Source organism: Dermacentor andersoni, chromosome 10 (genome assembly GCF_023375885.2).
Source record: "Dermacentor andersoni chromosome 10, qqDerAnde1_hic_scaffold, whole genome shotgun sequence".
Taxonomy (NCBI): Eukaryota; Metazoa; Arthropoda; class Arachnida; order Ixodida; family Ixodidae; genus Dermacentor; species Dermacentor andersoni.
Window position 1 is genome coordinate 108,174,652 of NC_092823.1, and position 18,099 is coordinate 108,192,750.

Consider the following 18,099-nt stretch of genomic DNA (forward strand, 5'->3'; position numbering starts at 1 on the left):
CCAGTCAAGTTCTCCGTTGGCGCCCGCTCTCCAATATTTCGTCATCAAGGAGCAGGTAGCCGACCACATTTCGCCTTCATCATCATGCGGATCATCACGCTCTTTGCTGGTTGTCTAACCTCAAAGACCCGTCGGGCCGCCTCGCGCGGTGAGTCCTCCGAATCCAGGAATATGATATCCGCGTCGTCTATCGCTTTGGACGCAGATACTCTGACGCCGATGCCCTCTCGCGCTTCCCAGTTACTTCAGACGCAAGTACTACCTACAGACATGATATCTCACCCCTTGACATCCTGGACATGGCCTCGGAGCAACGAAAAGACCCATGGATCGTCATGATATTCGATTTTTTTGTCTGACCAAAGACCGTAGGTCTTGAAATTGTACTTAGCACCGTCTTACAGCGAAGCTGTTAATGGCTAGGTTTCCGTGCATTTTCTTGTTCTGTGTATGCAAAAACCTTGAGCCGATCCCGAAGATAGTTCAATATCGGGCCGACCCGCGGCGCAAGTGAAGCAGGCTTCAAGCACTCCGCCAACTTGCAAAAAATAAATTTACTATATATTTGGTCCAAATAGAACCCGTATCAAGCATTAAACCAGGAACGTACCCAGGATTTTTTTTCCGAGGGGGGGGGGGGGCAATCCAAGGCCACTTTTCTGTGCAAATGAGGGGGGGGGGGGGTACCTTTACTAGTGTAAATGTGAATAATGCCTACCGTTCGCCATAAAAACGCGTAAACTCGCACAAGAGAAATGAAATAAGGTGTATCTCACAGGTGTACGCCTGTGAGGTAGACCATCTCCTTTGCTTGACAAACAAGGAACTACATCAAATGTACTCGCGCAGGAAAGAAGCGCAGGAAGAACACTGCCAAGAACAAGTAAGCAAGCGAAAGCGTAAAATAAGGATTTCTAGTAGCGTTTTTTTTTTAATTAGCTCTGGAGAAATACAGAGAAATATATATTTGCGCAACAATCACACTTCCTTTGGATCCCTAGTTTATTGCGCTGCCAAGTGCCAAGACCGACTCGTATTGTTATTAGGGAAGTATTGTAACGATGCGTGGCTGCCTGTTCCGTACAACCGCGTAGGCGCATTGCGCCCACCGCGTAAGGTTAGAAAAAACACACACATAAACATAGCTGAGAAGTGGCTATGTCAGGCGGTTAGATTGATAACGGTAGAAACGTCATTCAAAACACATGGAATCCTCCTCCACTTCTGGCGGTGTTCTGGCTTATTTAAGATGGCGATGATGATAAATTTTGTCAAAGAGTGATGACCGAGACACTTTCCTTCGTAAGGAAAGAAGAGAAAGGTACAAAGTAGCGTTCATTGTGGACACTAGATAGACGAGAGTAGTTGTGAAGTATGAATCTTGCGATGCGATTTTACACCGATTCCGAAGTTTGAATGAAACACTCAAGACCAGGATCCCCCGCCAAGCATGCATATTCCAGTATTGGGCGTACGAGCTATTTATAGAGTAAAAGTTTTAATGAGGATGGTGCCACAGAGAAATTTCGCCTTAAGCAGCCAAGCATGCGACTGACATTGTTGGCAACGCAACTGGCGTTGTCTCGGGCCGCAACTCGTTCCACGAGCATACGATTACAAATTGAATTCCTTTCCTGGTCCCTGCATCAGTCTAAACAAAGAAGGTTGAACTAACGAAGCAACAGCGATGGGCGTGACCGTTGCAATAGATGGTGGCAACTAAACGCATCTCGAGTTAATTGCGCGGGCATCGAGTCGATGAGAAAAGTGGCCTTCACACCCCAGGAGATGCCGATAACTACCGCCACCCAAAAGGAGTGTAAGAGGCAGCAAAGTGCTGACCGCCGAATAGCTGTCAAGTCTCAAGATTGATTTGGCGGCGCTTTAGTAATGTGTGTGAGGAGTGGTGGCGCGGGTAAGGGGGGGGGGGTATGCTGCTTAATTTCGCCCCCCCCCCTCCTGGGTACGTGCCTGTATTAAACTGATGAGAATACACTTTGGTTCGCGTCGGCCATGTCTATGTTCACAGCGCCCTCTCTTTGTAGGCGTTCCAAGCGCTTGTGTATCTACAGGTGATATTATCCTGTCCTTCCGCTCAACCATGGTGGTGGTTCCGTCGAAACGTCCTCGTTTCCTCCGGCTCCTCGGGTCGGCAGTACCATCGTCCACACGAATATATGTGTAAAAATCACGGTAGATGAGTTTGTGCCTTTCTTCAAAGTAATGTGTCACCTCCGTGTCGTCTGCTAAGCAGCTTCGCTAGTCATCAACCTTCACAGAGTGGGATAGCTTATGATTTTCAAATAAAATTTTGACATTTGTATCGCTATCACGATCCAAACACGACAAAAGAATAGTATCAAATGCATGATTACACACTGACCTACCAACGCTGGCGCATTGACGGCAATCATATAGCGATGCTTCCTTTGCCTACCCTCCCAGCTTTAGCGCGTGGCTGCTGCTGTTGCGCCGGTAGGTATATCAACGGACACACACACACACACACACACACACACACACACACACACACACACACACACACACACACACATATATATATATATATATATATATATATATATATATATATCTGTGTGTGTGTGTTCATTCACTTTGCGTTGTCACGCCGTCATCATCGTGCCGTAGTCACCAATGCGTCGTCGTCATGTCGCCATGGTCATTTCATCGTCGACTTCCCATTGTCGTCATGTTGCGCTGTTCCATCGTCCTCATTCTGTCACATTCACTTTAGTGCCATCATCTCATTGTCGTAATAACATCGTCACTGCGTCATCGTCATGCCGTTCTGATCGACCTACCGTCGGCACACCAATGTCGTCATCCTGCTCTCATATCATGCCGTCGCCGTCACGCCAGCGTCGTCATTTCTTCGCCTTCGTGTACCTCATCGTAGTCATGCGTGGTATATGCATGTCCAAGCGCCCCATATGTTTGTGTTGAGTGAGGCGCTTTCCGGTAAAAACGTGTCCGACTTGCCACTTCGTCGTGTGCTCTATACTTGCAAATGGTCGCTAAACAAGAACCGTGTTCTTCGCAAGAACACAAACGAATGCCGCGCCTAAATCTATTCTCACAGCACGTGGTGGGGATCCACAATTTCTTTTCAACATCGAAGTTTCGTCTTTGTTTTTCTCTTCTAGTAATCCTCCTCTCACCGTGAAACTTACGAAAGTAGAGTTTTGAAACGATGATTTATCACTCTAAACTTTTTAGACTGCAGCTCTATGGCGCCCGCTCATGCAGCAAGCGTCGGTGTTGTACCTCGTAACCAAGCGAACGAACGCGGATGAAAGCGAACGCGGAAAGCAGCAGCGGGAGATGAAAGACGCCGATAGCGAAGAGAGCGCGAGGAGGAAAGCGGAGCAGGAGGGTGCAGCGCAACTATGAGGCCCAAAGCGAAGGAGGGTACGGCGAAAGCGAGAAAATAAGAGCTTAGTGCCGAGCAAGACGGGCTTTGCGGCATCGATGGCTACAAGATGGCGCCAGAGTAGCGCACGTCGTCTGTATGGAAACAGCGCCAAGCCCGTGACATTCCCATAGGGGCCAATGGTACAGTGTACTAGAATGGGGCAGTGAAGCGACCGCCAGGGACTGCGCCTTGACAGAGCTGTCACAGCAGGTGGCGAACGTAGCGGCGGCGCTGCAGTCGTCGACTACGCTATTCCCCTTGAGAACACGTGCGCGAGGTTTGGCGTAGGCACGCTGTTTCGGCTACGTGCTTGTTCATTTAGTGCGTGTTTTTCGATACAGTTCGTGTGTGAACGGTGACTCCTTGCTTCAGCAATGTGTAAGCAACGCTTGAACCATTGCTACGCCCCTGGATGTAGCACTGGATACAGTCGAGCGGACGCTACAAAGAAGCCCTCGCTTTTCAAGGCACCTGCGGACCCTGAACGACGGAGCCTATGGCAGCGGAACTTGCACAGAGCGGATAAACAACTTACGGAAGATTGCGCAGTTTGCGAACTACACTTTGAGCCACACTGTGTTGTCAGGGACTATGTGCACGTAATCAACGGCGAAGAAGTTCGTCTACCGCGAGGAAAGCCTACGCTTTCGTCAGACGCCGTGCCAACAATCTTACCAAATGCCCCGGCGTATTTGAGCAAGCGCGTGGTGCCGAGAAGGAACGAGAGAAAACGCAAGGCTGAAGAGATCAACAGATCAGCTAAAAAGGTACTGTTTTCGAGTGCTGCAGAGCGTCAGACTGTAGACGAGCCTACCGATGTTTGTGAGACATTTTGTGTGCACGAGCACGAAAGTGACGTAAATTCTGTCGTGACTGTCGCCGCGCTTAAGAATGTAACTCCGCCTAATAAGCGCTGGGTTCTGCATGAGATGCATGACGCGGAAGGAATTTGTCTCACTTCGTGCACCTTTAACGCCGTCACAGGTGAAGTGAGAGTTGAAAGGGCCGTGTTTTGCACAGAGGATAGCTCTGGTGGTTTTCGTGTGAAGACATTTTTGCGTGGGAAGCTGGTGGCAGAGTCATCGCTGACAACAGTGCAGGACGCAATGAATGCTTTGCAACAAGCCAATGAGATGTATCTGTATAAGCGTGCTGCTGCGAACGACGAGGTCCTTTTGATGACCAGTCTTACAGACCGCTTACGTAACCAATGTTAAGAATGGCCGTGCGGGGTGGCAACGTGCCAGCTTTCAGCCCGCTGCACGTGTTCCAAGCCCACCAGACGGGGCGCCCTTCGGAGAACTGCGAAGGGTCGGCAGCCACGTGGCGCGCGATCAACTCAGGAAATTGGTACTTGGCCGAGCCATCCGGTACGGAGCAGAGTTCCACGAAGCCCTCTGACGTCGGCACTGAAAGCTGGGTGGTACCGAGAACTGTCCGGCCTTTTCACCTGTGTGTGCGTGCAACACGAACATTTCCGTCCACGGGGCCCTCGAACGTGTCAGCCTTTGTGTGTGTAGGCTCGAACGTGTGTGCCTTTGTGTGTGTGGGCCGTACTGCGGGGCGGCGGCAAGTTTACAATGACTGGACGAGCGTTTCCGTCCACTGGGACTCCGTCCACGGGGACCTCGAAGAGTGACGTCGAACGATGACGTCGAACTATGACGTCAAGCGGAGAGCTTATAAGCAGCGTGTGCCGGCTGCTAGAGCGTGCTCGTGTCGTGCTCGTTGTCGGGAGCTGAGTGCTCTGTCATGCTCGAAATGTAGTAGTGAGCTGTGTGCTCGTAAACTGTTTGCTGTATGTTAGTTTTGCGGGCTCCATATGGGAGTCGCGCTAGACTGCCAATGTACCTCATGTTTTAAAATGTAAATACTGCAATTAAATCCTGCTCACCTAGTCCTGTCGTCCCAAGTTCATCTCTACAGCTACGACTGTCAAATCTTACACCAAGTAGAAAACAAGTGGAAAGCCGATTTCAGCATAATATTGCCTTGGTAGAACGACCAAGGATGGAATACCGTGCGTTGCGTGCAAATATTTGAGAAAAGCGCTTCTGACCCGCCGGTCACGTCTCCTAAGTCGGAAGTCGCCAAAATGTGCGCCTAACATCGCAGAAGTTGCAAGCATGCACGAGCAAGAACAAGCGCCTTACATAAAAAATAATGAAGCTCAGCGAAGATCTCAGTAAGATGAAAGCCGATAGTGCTCTGACCAAAGAAGAAGTGCTTGCCGAGAAGATTAAGCATCTCTAATCGAAGCAGCAGCTTGCTGTTCGGCAGTGTTTTGAAGCTTCAAAGAGGAAAAGTCCACGTGGGATGATCTACGAGAAAGAGTGGATTTTGGAGTGTGTACTACTTAATATGCGTAGCCCAAAATTTTACAAATATATACGAAAGCAGGCAATTCTAACCCTGCCAAGTGAAACGACTATAAGGAAATACACAGCTGAATACAGGGGTGGTTATGGGTTTAATGAACAAATGCTGATCGCACTAAAAAAGAAAACGGTGCCACTAGATGAACTTCACAGACATGGAGGCATTATCATTGATGAAGTGAAGCTCTCCGAGCACCTTTCAGTGACCACAGGAGGAAAAATTAAAGGTTTTGTCGACCTTGGACACACCTGAGGACCAAAATACCTTGCCATGCAATCATGGCCTTGTTGTAATGTTTGTGCCCCTTGTAGGCAATGGGACGCAGGTGCTTGGCGTCTTTGGTAGCCATGAGAATGTCAAGGGTGAATTGCTTGCGAAAATTCTACTTGAGGCCACAGTGCTGGCAGAAAAAGCTGGGCTTCTTATCGACTATATAACGTGTGATGCAGCCTCTTGGAATAGGAAGATGTGTAGAGTTTTTAATGTAAAGGCATCAATGAAAGAAGTTATCTGCAAGAAGCAACACCCAGTTGACAGTAGCCGGTTCCTTAATTTTTTTTCTGACTTCCCTCATCTTGTCAACAATATTCGCAACCGGCTTCTAGGCACGACTTTCAAGACAACGGATGGACAGATGTCCATACAGTTTGTGAAGGAAGCCCTCACACTTGACAACAGTGCACTTGCATTGAGGGCAATGCCTGGTATATCAAGTGTTCATGTTGCACCGAACAACTTTGAAAAAATGAGAGTTATGCTTTTCAGCGCTTTGGACAGGGGCCTCTGCAAGCATTCTTTCTTTATCAGACACAACTGGAGAGAAGCTGTGGCAGCATAGAAGTTACTGCAAAATTCTTTTCAAGAATGAAGTCGCTGATTGCTGTAATGACTTCTAGGTATCCAGCAGAAGCTCTAGCACCCAATTCTACCAGTGTACAAAAGATCCAAGATATGCTTGAATTTCTGAACACATGGGAGTGTCACACTGAGAAGAGGCATTTTCTCAGTGACTCAACTGCAGAAGGACTAAGGGTAACACTGACAAGTACGCTCGAGCTTCTTGACTACTCGAACAAAAAAGTGGGATTAAAATATTTGCTAACTTCAAGGCTTAGTCAGGATAAAGTTGAGAACGTTTTCGGTATAGTGAGACTTTCATCGGGCTGCAACAGTCATCCAACGCCGCAGCAGTTTCTACTGACTGTTCATTGTCTTTCTTTTTACAACTTGGCACGAAGCGTCACGGGCAGCAATGTGGAGGACGATGTGATCAACTCTCTTCTTGAGGCAACCGACAGAGAAGAGGGTACCACTAAGGGAAAGTTTTTTAAAAACAGTGAAGTTGTACACAGACGAAAATACAGAGGTTCTGACTACATCTTTGCCAGCAGAAACTGATGAACATGTGTATCATGTGAAGAGAAGCGAGTCAAGGTTAATATATTACATTTCAGGCTATGTGGCAAAAAAGTGCGTGCTACCGACCAAATGTCCTGATTGCATTGCCCGCCTCTTGCTGTCAACTGAGCAAGGGCGCTTGTTGGCTGGTTCTGCATTTGTGCAGTTCAAAGATCAGGGTGGTTTGTTGTACCCTTCAGTTGAACTTTTTACATTTATTACATGCCCAGAGGATGTTTTCACTAGTTGTTTCTCTACTAATAAGGTGCACAGTGAGAGTGTAATGAATATCCTGGAGATGATTCATTCTGCCAGGCCCTTGAGTATTGGTTGCAAAGCGCATGCCGATCGAATGCTTGACACCCCGTGTTGTCGGCTTTTATGTCACAACCAGGCTCCACTTTTTTGTAAAGGGGCTGAACAAAGCCAGCATCTCCAAGCGGAAGTCATCTAAGCACTTGAAGTTAAGCAGGCTGAATTGATTGCATATTAAACCATTAATTTGACTGGTATGCCAGCATTCCTGAATGATAGCTGCAGTGTGTGTACAGCATAGTTGCTTATCTGTATTGTGAATTTCTTTAAACCCTTCAGTGGGTGTCGCTTTTTATATATTTGTACTTATTAACCATGGCATTGCTAAACATGTTTATTTCTATTGTGCATTTTTGTATTAAGTTCTCAATTTTGTCATACCATGGAAAACCTCTTAATGTATTTCTAATTTCACTATATATGTTTGTGTATGTTAGTAACTTCTGCATTGTCTTGACCTGGAACATCTTGTGTGTTTGTGTTGTGCATTCTAATAGTATGTGAATTCTTGGCATCCTCATGCCACGGAAGTGTGCAATAAAACTTTGAAGATAATCATTATCTGTTGCAGTTCTTTTATTTATTTCGCCTCATCTATTCATGCCAGTAAACACTGCGCACGGCGTGTACCGTCATTTGCAATCGGTGCAAGCAAGCATCTTTGCATCGCGGTTTTGGCCGAATAGAGAAAGAATAAATTTCAAACGCTAGAAAAATTCGTTTCGCTTAACGGGCGAGTCCTGGGTGCGAATGAATGAAAGAAGTTGCGGAAGTAGCCAGTGGCGTAGCTAGGTCTTCTGTCACCCCGCTCCCCGGGTGTAGCCGGCGGAAAGAGGGGTGTCTTCAGACGTATATGACACCCCCCCCCCTCTCTGGCCCCTTGCACCCGGGGCCCAAGGCCCCCCCCCCCCCCCCCCCATGTTGCTACGCCACTGGAAGTAGCCTGTCCACATGCCGCGTAGGCTTCGACGCGCGCCTCCCCGTAGTCGCCGATCACAGCGCCGCCGCTACTTTCGCCGCCGCGATAGTCGCTCACGGAGCGCGGTCGTTCCACTGCCTCTTCTAGTACACTGTACCCATATCGCGCGTCGAGAACGGCCGTGGTACTCAATCGCTCACAACTGCGCTTGCCAGAGAGCAAACTATAAATACATCGGAGTAGCGACCTCGCATGTCGGTGTTCCAACATATTCCAGTCGGTATTCCACTGCCCACCTGGGAAAGCGCATATCAGCAGGTCCAATCAACTGGACTCGGCTTCACAACCCGGCCGGGGACCCTGCTGCGGATTCCGACAACGATGACTTGGATTATCCTGTACAAGTATTTAAAAAAAATGTTTCTCACAGAGCTATTTGTGAATAAAGTTGACCTCATCTCGTCAGAAATTGCTATTATACTGCACCAACGCTTCCTTTACTAGATGCCTGCCGCGTTGTCCGGTAAACTCGGTTCCGTGCCCTCTCCCTTTTCTCGTCTCCTCGAACTAGAGTTACTATATATGCTACCCAGTGCCTCCTGATGCTACCAAAGATAGCAAAGGTGCTACCTTGGGTAGCAAATACACTGTCTCCTCGATTTGGCTGCACCTTTTGCACTAGTTCAGAAAAGTGTCGTGCCAGTGCAGCGCTAGTTCTTGAAGTGTGAGTGTAGCGCGACGCTAGCGCTTTCGGTGCAGCGGTCAAATCGAGGACAAGCAGAAACGTAGAGGCCTTCGTCTGCTGCGACTGGGTGGCTGTGGCTTTTCTTTTGTTGGTGTGTCACTATTCAGAAAGCATGACCAAGCGTGGTTTCCACACCTTTCTGAATCATATATGGCACAACGTTTCAAACGACTGACCGATGTGGTTTCGCGCAAACTTAACATCGAGGTAGCGGTAAGCTCGTGAAAATTAATACAAACGACTGTGACCTGAGGGAAAATCCCGGCCTTCAGTGCACTTAGCAGCAGTTGGACACGGAAAGCGCGCTTAACAAGATGCTGCGTGTACATCCTGAAGAAAACTGGCGTCCGTGCTGCGTTACTAATAGCAGGCGCCGTCGATGCCGTCTACCAACACCCGCATGGCCACGGAGCCGCATGTGTCGTCTGCTATCAAAAGCCTTGCACTACGTGCACGAGAAAAGAACTTGCGGAGAGTCTAGTGCCGAAGTGTACATGAACTCGTGCAGCACGACGTCAAATCGAGTGCCGAAGTGCAGGTGGCGCAAGCTGCACTGGCAAATCGAGTGCTAGAGTGCTGCACCCCCTGAACTAGTGCAGAAAGTGCAGCCAAATCGAGGAGACCTACAGTAACTCTACCTCATAGAGTTTCATATTAGTATACCTAGAGGCAAATCTGGCGCTGCGATCGTTCAACCATCATGGGAATGATGGGAAGTACAGGCTTCGGATTGGCATTCTATTGACTGGCGAACTAGTGTACAAGTATTTTTTTGGCAGTTTTGGTTTCGCTCCAAGCGCAATTGCTATAACCTGCAGTTGGACAGTGCAACGCAAAGCTCTCTGCCTTTGTTATGTTGCTCGGAGTGGTGATAGCGCGCTGGGCCAGCGACTGGGACGATGCTTGTGTCGCGGTGTGGCGTCGAAGCCGTGACGAGAAAGCGGCGGCATCGTAAACGTTGAAAGAACACGTTTTGAGCGTTTGGACCTTTGTTTGTTAAGTGTGTTAGGTTGGCACTGTAGCGTTACGTGCTTTATGAAACTTCAGAATAGGACAAAGAAGGCACTACTGACACAAGACATATACAGTTGTACTTCTAGTGGCTTGACAATCAAATTTTATTGAGGGCTTCATTATGTGCTCGTTTATGTGCTCATTGAAATGCGTGTTTTAGGACTTTGAGAACACAAACTTACTTGTGGTAGGAAAGATAGCTGCTTCCTAGCTGTAGTCTAGTGTCGCACAATGGGTACCCGCAAAGCCACGCTGTAACGCTTCGGAAGCGGTACGCCAATATAAAATATGATGCAGCATACTCGTAGGAGGCCACTAGCGTCCTAGCTAGCACTGCAGCAGATGTGCTTAAAAGTACTTGAAGACGTTCAGCAATCGTGACAGCCGACGCAACCTTCCGAAAGAGCGAGAGAGTTCGCAAGTGCCTAGCTGTCGTCTGCGAGAAAAGTCTCGCGTTTGCAGCGAGCAGGCGTCGTAGCAGACGACACTTGTAGCATTCCTCTCAAGGGCGCAACGCTTTGTCACAATACAACATTTTTATTTCCAGAAATACTTGATGAGTATTTTTATATAAGTACTTGCACGGTTGTTTTGCTGTTGAAGAAATGAATAAATAATTATTCTTTGGTGTTAAATTTGGAACAGAATCGCACAAGTATGCATACCCTGGTGTGTCCTGGTGACACACCATAGTAAACTATGCTTTCATCTCAAAGTCATACAAAGTTTATGCAGCGTGTTGTACATTATATAACATACTGCAGAAATATAATTAGATTTTACGCGATAATATTTGAGTATAGCTTTGTTAACTGCGCCAGAAACAAACGCCACTAGTCTAAAGACCGAAGTCAATCCGAAGCCTGTACTTCCCATCATTCCCATGTAGGTTGAGGCAACGCTCATGAGAACCCCCGTAGACACTAGCGCCACATTTCCCTCTAGGGTATTTTTAGAAACTCTATGCTCTACCTCGAACTAGAGTCACTGGATGGATGATTGAGGCTCAACCCTTTGAAAAAATTGCAACGAGCGCCTCTCATGGCGAACGCCTGCAACTTAGATCACGTGCTGCGGCCTCTGAGATTACCATGGCATCTGTCAACGTCTCGGAGGCCCGCGATAACGCTCGCTAACAGACGTCCGCACATATAACTCGCCGGCGGAAGCATTCAGCCGCCGCTGCCACATCCGCCGAAAGTTGAAAAGGCAACGAGGGCTGCCTCACGGAATTTATGCTGAACTAAGGGAACCGCCGTTACAGTGGTAAAGCGGGCAATGCGGCGGGACGAAAGCGGGCATCTAGTAAAGGAGACATTGACTGCACGGTTGTGGTCACTCAATCTATAACGCGCACGCATTCTCGTTCCGTCGATAGCTCAGTTGGTAGAGCGGTGGACTGTAGAGGAAAAACCAACGCTGACATCCATAGGTCGCTGGTTCGAATCCGGCTCGACGGAGATTTTTTTTTTTTTTTTTTGCTTTCTGGAATTTTTGTTCATCAGACGTCGACATAGGGGCGCTTAAATATTTTACAGACGCAAAAAAAAAAGAGAGAGAGAGAGAGAGATGATTATTCGGTTGTTTTGGTGTAGCTTCAACTACCTTGCAGTCACGTCAGTGCTTGTGGGTTAGTACATGCATTCTAATTGAGCCAGGGATTGAACATAGCAGGTTTTTCAGAACTCTTTCCCGCACCAAAATGACGCAAAACGTAATGGATTGTAACAAAACCAATTTACAACTGCCGCCTCAATTTCTACTTACAAAGCAGGCCTCTCTGATACGGTTTTGTAGACTGTTCAAGCAACTTTAGTAATTTTAGTATCGCATTGCGATGTTATCGCGCTAACAGGAATGTCAGGGAGGCCTGACAATTCAATAAATTCAACAACCTATTAACATGCCATATTTGATGGCTTTACATTTTGTCACGTAGAAGAGTTAAAGAAGCTCAGTTAATAGCAAACTGCACCTCCGTCGTAGGCCGGCCCGGTATTGTACCATCTTCAGGATCTTTTTTTTTTTTCTACCCACGGACACGATAGTGGTGAAAGTAGCCCTTAACGGCTTCACTGTAAAATAAATTTAGTCTGACATAAGGCATTTCAGTGTCGTTTTCATGAGTGTGCGTACTATGCGTACACCTCGCTTTTCATGGCAGTTACACATTCGTTGTATTATATTCAATATTCCGCATTAAAATACACTTATTTGTTTATGGATAATCATAAAGAACTTCGGACACGGCTTAGTATGGAGACAATTCGTTTTGACAGTCTTGCGATTCAGGAAAGAACCACGTGCTCATAAAATGAAACCGACATACACGAATCGATAATGCTTTAGGAATAAAGCATTCACAAGTGGTTCCTAGACGGCCAACCTCTGGGCTGCATGTCGATGACACATCTTTGCAGCTTGCAATCGAAAATATAACGTCGCAGTGTTTCCGATTTACAATTTCTGAATCGAAGCAAATAACGGATACATCCTCATTTTAAAAACGTGTTCTACTTTGAACGTGCATCACTGCACGTCAGTTTAAAGAGATCCAACTGGGATTACATTATCCAAACATAATATTGCTATCCTTAAAATCACAACAACAAATCTAAATGAGTGGAGTTATTTTTTTACATAAGTTTAACCTAGCTGCTCCATTTTGTTTCTGAGGAAACTGCAGTGTCTTTCTGCAGCATCTACGGCTATACCAAGGCTGAGTCCCTCGCAACGATCCTCACAAGTCTTTCTCCCCCGAGACTGCTATTCCTTACATTCAAACAGCGACAATTACACTCGACAATCTTGAATGGTGAATTACTGAATGGAATAGCAAAGCATTCTTTGCATTTCTAAACATAAAAGCTTATTCGTTCATTAAACATAAATCTTCCAGACCTGTCCTCCCGTTGTCTTGCTAAGCATAAAAAGATGCAAAATGAACAATAGGCAGAGATTCAACTTGATGACCTAAGCGGACTTTTATAGTGCACCCAAATAAATGGTTCAATACAGGACAACGCCGTGAAATCTACAATGCCAGACCAACATCACTGGCACAACAGCTTGGGTGCCACGTTCGAGACAGGGAAGACCACACTTCATTTTTTCCCACTAATAATAAAACCTTTATCTATGATGCAAACAAAACTTTGACAAATAATCTGACAGCACAAACTTAATTAGACAATAAAAAATCATTTTTGTGCCAAATCGTAGGAATTAAGGAAGGGAGAAGGTGACAGAACAGTGCGAAACGTTTCCCTACAGTGCTCCTCTAATAACAGGTCATGGCTGAATTCATTGAAGAAACCATCCCAAAATGACTGTCGCAAGAGTAAAAGTCATTTGTGTTCCTTGTGATGGCCAAATTAAAAGCTCATAGGTATACACTAAAGCTCTTGAATACTGTTACAAAAAACAAGGTTAGGACAATGCTTGTATCATCATGCAGTTGCACAAGGAGATGTGTCTATTGTTTATTATCACACAAACACTGCAACACAAAATTGAGCTTTGCTGTCATGTAACTTTTAAGTGCATTAGAACTAAGATGTAAGGTTAAAGCGAGAAAAAAAGCATGGAGCATTGCTGCATCTGCCTTCACTAGCTGCACGAGCCAACATTTCAAGCTTCCTTGATTACTCCTTGGCAGTGTGAAACAAACTTACTGACTTGTACTCAACACCTTTACAAAAGCTAAAGGAAATCTGAGGCAAGTTGCATGCACAGTTGAACTTCATTCCACAAGATCACACCTTGTATGTTCATACAAGTACAGCCAATATATGTACATATATTTTGTGGAGTATTTAGTTGAAGTGATTTAGCCAAGTCAAGCATGACTTGGCTATCATGAGCTAGTCGATTCTTTTACCGCAATTACAATTGGCAGTCAAGCATAACTAGAATCAAACTTGACATTTGGCTTCATGCACTAAGTGGTCTTCATGACGTGGCATTACTATCCTTGCTCCATATATGTTCATCAAATTAAGTCGTCATCTTTGCTGGTGCAACATGCAAGTTGCATGACACGACTGAATAATGAGTTAAGCTTTACTTGCATCTACGGAAACACGGATGGATGTAATCTGTTGGCTTTGCCACGAGCCATCCGCTTGTGGAATTCGCTTCCTGATAGTACTGTCATGTAAACATTTGGAGATAAATTAAGACAACTCCGGGAACTGCAGTTTCTGTCTTAAAAATGTGTTATTCCGTATGTCATGTTCTGTATACCTATGTAACGTCACGGTGATTTTTCGTTTCTTTCATTCTTTAAACTACACTTTTTCTCACACAATGATTGAATATGCGCATAAGCAATGGTAGAAGTGATCTGATGTTTTGTAAAGCGCCCCAAACTGTAATTTATTTGAGTATAGTTAGTATTGTCCTTTTATTTTCATGCTTTAAATTACACTTCTTATTCAAAAGTTTTTGATTATATGTGCGGTAAATTTAAATGTATCGCTCATTAGCACATCTTCATCAGTGATACTGTTTTGTAACAATGATTTATACAAATCTTTGCGGTATTCACATGTACAACTGACTTGCAATGATGCCCCCCTTATTCAATGCTCCTCATGGGGCCTGTAACGTACTTTGAAATAAATGACGTCTTTGTCGTGATGCAGTTCACTATGGGATGCTGCTACGGACATTTTGCCACGGCGACATTTACCACCCTCACTGGTCTGATTGGCTCAAGCACAAGGACATGGCATTATTTTGCCAGAATACAGTCTAACTTTGACATAATGATCGTGGATATTAAGAATTATCAGATATTACTAAGTATCACTATATCCTTATAAGCTGATATGTGCATGTACACTTATAATTATTATTGAATATTGCAAAGGTATTTTCGTCTTAGATGTGACTTCATTGTAATGAAGCTAAACTGTAGCAGCTTTGACAATTCCAAGTCACGATAAAAGCCAGGACAAATGCTGTTGCCGAACCGTTTAATCAAGACAGGGTACGCAAATCACTATGCACTTGATGCATGTGTTATGCAGTCATTGTGACCCCTTCCCCCCACTTCCTCAAGTCTGAATGCACACTCGTTGCTCCATCAATGCTCCCTCAACAACTGATACTTCATCAAGCTTGGGCAAACACTATGATAGACCAGGTATCTCAGCAAACACATCAATTAATAAGGACAGTGCAACAACTGAAAACAGGCTATTACATAAGCAATACATTATTTGTGGCAGTGTAAATGAGGTACTGTGATATAACTGCCCAAAATTCATTGACTAAAGCATTAACTAATGAGATCAATGCACATGTCATTATGGAATTGAAACCCATGCTTAATCAGTAGGTGTTTAGTAGAATCCCCGAGACTAGCACCAGTCTTAAGGAATGTGTTCCTGAATTTCGGCATGAAAGACATTGACATTTCACTGTCTATGCGCTCCAGTGCACACAGAAGCCCCTGTATGAAAATTTTACATGCAACAGCTAAGTATTAGCATTACTGGTGCTTGTCTTGTTACTCCTACTAAATTGACACACCTTGAGGTGGACCAGTTTCAGTCAAAACATTTAAAAACATCGCCTGATAAAATGGTTTACTGGCAATTACAGAATTTCCGACGCCCGCTGCTGCGAATGAGGCAATGCCAAAAGAAATAAACTCTTTCTCTACAGCACTGTCTGTAAAAAAATACCTAAAGCATTAGCAGGAACATCTGGTTGTAGAGACTGTAGCAACAAGTACAATTTCTATTACCAAAAACAGATCATCGACTGAGTGACAAGTGTGTTCAACACTGCAGTAGGGAATGTCAGTGTGCTACAATTTGATGCATATGTTGAAATACTCATGCACACATTTGATGGAAGAGTTGTAATCATGAAAAGAAACATCTGAAGAAGGTCTAGAGAAGTTATTTCTTAAAAGCCACTGCTGAAAGTATGGTGCATCGCAATTTATGACAACTATGGGCCTAAGCCCACAGAAACTCTAAAAGTTTGGACCTTATAGTACTTATAGTAAACAATAATCGGCATCTATCTTATGAGCCTTTCATTTCTGTCACGCTGCCCGGCCAGTACTTGCAGGTCACAAGCGGCATGCTTGTTTATAGCATTCTTGACAAGAAAGTAATGAGTGTAGTGTTTTCAAGAAAGGAAACAGAACCAAGACATATCACAATTATTGTTTGAGGACAAAGTGCCCCCCAAACAATGTAAACATTTTTTAGAGTATAAGCATTAAAATATTGTTATAGTGAAGAGTGACATCTTACACAAACAAACTAAAAAACTAACAGCTTGGAAGTGGTGAACTGTAGATCATCACTCCACTAACAACAGGTAGGTAACATGTCCAGATGGAAGGTAAACAGCATACTTATGGTACTGTTTTTGCACCTAGAAACATCCCTACTCAGTGATAACTAAAAGATTCAATACTAGTTCTGCCCAAAAATCAGCCCTGGACTGCCCTGTGTGCCTTACGCTCGAGACATATTTCCGAAGAGACACCGATACTGAAAAAAAGTTCCCCTTCACCATGACATCATGTAAATAAGTGAACACAATCAGCTGGCCTACTTACACAAATTCACTTTACGCTGAAACGCAGTGTATTTGGCATTGTATTAAGGTGTTCTTAGGTCTTCACTCACTATACTGATAAAAATATGAGAGTATTGACTGCAGCACTTGACCAGGGGGGTTACCAGACGAATCGAGGTTGATAGGCAGCAAGCCATCTCAATACAGCTCCAAGTAAGTGGCATGACTTGACCAAGCCTGAAAGAAGCAAAATATTTCCTTTAGTAAACATGCTTAAAGATTTGCTTTGTGTTAAATATGCTCCTTTCTGGCTATTTGCTTCTACAGGGCTTTTGTGAGACAGCTGAATTACATAACATTGCACAAGAGGTTAAAACAAGTTGTCGTCACGGGCTACAAGATGCACCGTTAACAGTGGTGATAGCTAGCTATTGTGTTACCCTTCTTTGTTCAAACTCCAAATCTAAATCAGAGCTCCTAGTAGTCAGAGCACTAACTCAAGTTAAGGTACTAGTTTCAAGGACTGTGAAAAGACACTTAATTTATTCAATTAAAGTACTGGCAGTCCTGCTAACTTAATTTTCTTTTTTGTTAATGCCCTTTAGTGCAGAAAGCTCATACATATGGGGTGGAACAAACCTGAGGCTGCATACCCTCTGTAATCGAGGTCGTCACGCGATCTAGCACCATATCAGCCAACATAACATGTGCTATCTTTATAAACTACGTTGCCATTTTTCCCAACATGACCCTAAACAACAGTTGATTCAGAGAACTTATTGAACTAGGCGAAGCAGGTTTACAAGACACCTGGGCAGCACGGCCGTAAGTTGTACTAATTTTCACGAAAACTGAATTCAGAAGAATTCAGTTTCGTTTCAGAATGTAAAATTGAGGTTTCGCGGCTACCGTAAACTTAACCGTTGTTTCCTGAGTTACGTAATCAGGCAACATGGGCAACATCACATCTCATTGTGAGGCGAAAATATGCAGAGGCTACGCACGACCGAAGGAGACCGCCGGCGAATGAAAAGCGGCCGCTATTGCGTCACAGTCGGAACGATAGCGCAAGTTGCTAATCGGCCTTTCGCAGGGACGCTTGAATGTGCAAATTCGACGCGCCAAGAGCACACGCCAGCCGATGACAGGCCGCAAACTTCCAAATAAGGGTAAGCTTCACTCCCGTGATTCTATTGGGTCATGCGTGGTCACGTGGGGTGCCTGGCCAAGTTGAGTCATCGCGACGTGCCGTGTGCTGACGCGTGACGACGTAGTTCTCTTATAAAAACCCTGCTACTGCGACGCAGAGACTAAAAAATCTATACTAAATAAAACACACCAGGTGCTATA

General features: G+C 45.2%; 1 long non-coding RNA gene, 1 other non-coding gene and 1 pseudogene across 2 annotated transcripts; 1 reads left to right on the plus strand and 2 right to left on the minus strand.

Moving 5' to 3' along the window:
- Nucleotides 1-456: 456 nt before the first annotated feature.
- LOC126546443 (U2 spliceosomal RNA) lies at nt 457-634 on the minus strand (annotated as a pseudogene).
- Nucleotides 635-11,571: 10,937 nt separating this feature from the next.
- Nucleotides 11,572-11,663, plus strand: TRNAY-GUA (transfer RNA tyrosine (anticodon GUA)). Its single transcript is given in 2 exon segments — nt 11,572-11,608; nt 11,628-11,663. It is a non-coding gene; the product is annotated as a tRNA-Tyr (tRNA).
- Nucleotides 11,664-13,168: 1,505 nt separating this feature from the next.
- On the minus strand, nt 13,169-17,928 carry LOC129387938 (uncharacterized). Its single transcript, XR_008615086.2, has 2 exons — nt 17,754-17,928; nt 13,169-16,986 (listed from the first exon to the last, which is right to left on the minus strand). It is a non-coding gene; the product is annotated as an uncharacterized lncRNA (long non-coding RNA).
- Between the last annotated feature and the right edge of the window lie 171 nt (nt 17,929-18,099).